Raw genomic sequence first — 1,303 nt, 5'->3', positions numbered from 1 at the left:
TTATTTCCATAGCACCAGGAGCCGGTGTATAAGCTCCACAGCTCCGTGTTTAATTTCCACAAGAACTTCATTAATCTCCCGATTCATCGTAAGACACTGAGCAAGCATGCGTCCTCAAATGCCAACTGCTTCCTTTACGTTTCCTCAACTGACATAAAAACTGTAAACTGTCCAACACGCTCACAGCCCGACCCGGTTTGGAGGAATTTGCTGCTTTAAGGGGAAAAACCAGGAAAAGTCTGAAACACGTGACTGAAAGTCTGCGGCCGCGGGATTTTCTCCTGGTGCTGGCGGGTATTTGTACAGGAGAGGGAGAGAGTTCTCTGACCTCCTCTGTTTCATGATAATGCTCCACAAACTGTGTTACTGCATGGAAATGAGCTCCTTTTAAACAGAATGAATCAAAGATAATTAAGACAAAACACAAAGTTACAATATCGCTACGTTTAAATATCAAAGTCTGGCCTGTTCAGTCTGATAACAGACTCGCCATTTAAAGGCTGAATAAAAAGCAGAGTCTCCATTTTCACGATGGCGTCCCTTTAGCATCCTCGGACGTGTGGTGCTGAACGTGCAGCTCCTGTGGAAACATCTCACTGATCACTGATATTAATTTATCGTAGGTTAACACGATGCCTGAAAATAACGACACAAACAAGCGTCCAGAGGATTTTAGAGATGGCTGCTAACTGTGAGACGTTCTTCAGTTCCAGGGATGAAGGGTTGGATCTTTGAGTCCAACTAACCTCTGAGAATAAAGTTATTTTAGATGTGAGAAAACACACAGAAAGGTGTGCATATTTATGCTAACGGAGAATATTTTGTGTCAAAGTGCTAAACTGGGATTTCCCTTCATTTGTTTTACTCTGTGTTCTTTTAACTTGATGCATTTGGTATTTTCTCTTTGACATTTTCATTTTTTGGAGGAACTGAAGCAGCTTCAGCGCTGACCAGAAGAGAAAGTTCTCAGTGAGCTGCAGATGTGGAGTCCATCATTTTCTGTGTGACAGCTGATGAAGACGGATGAAGCTCAAACTCAACATCAGAATGAGGAAGTAAAGTGATTTAGGGCAGCTTTGACATGATTGTTGGTGAGCATTTCAGAAACTGCTGATCTGCTGGGACTTTCTCACACAACCATCTCAGAGGAGAGAATGTCAGCCTGTCGATGCTGACCCTGTCCGTCCCTTTATGACCGCAGTCTCCCTCTTCTGATGGCTCAGATGGTTTCCTGAACGCGACTCTCTGACGTTCTTTCTTTTGAAATATGTGACCAGGAGCTGCGTGTGAGCAAAAACAAAAG

This window comes from Mchenga conophoros, linkage group LG5 (assembly GCF_057382185.1).
Source record: "Mchenga conophoros isolate Kocher_MC1m ecotype Shallow Benthic linkage group LG5, M_conophoros_male_GT1.1, whole genome shotgun sequence".
In the NCBI taxonomy this organism is placed as follows: domain Eukaryota; kingdom Metazoa; phylum Chordata; class Actinopteri; order Cichliformes; family Cichlidae; genus Mchenga; species Mchenga conophoros.
This window is presented reverse-complemented; position numbering follows the sequence as displayed.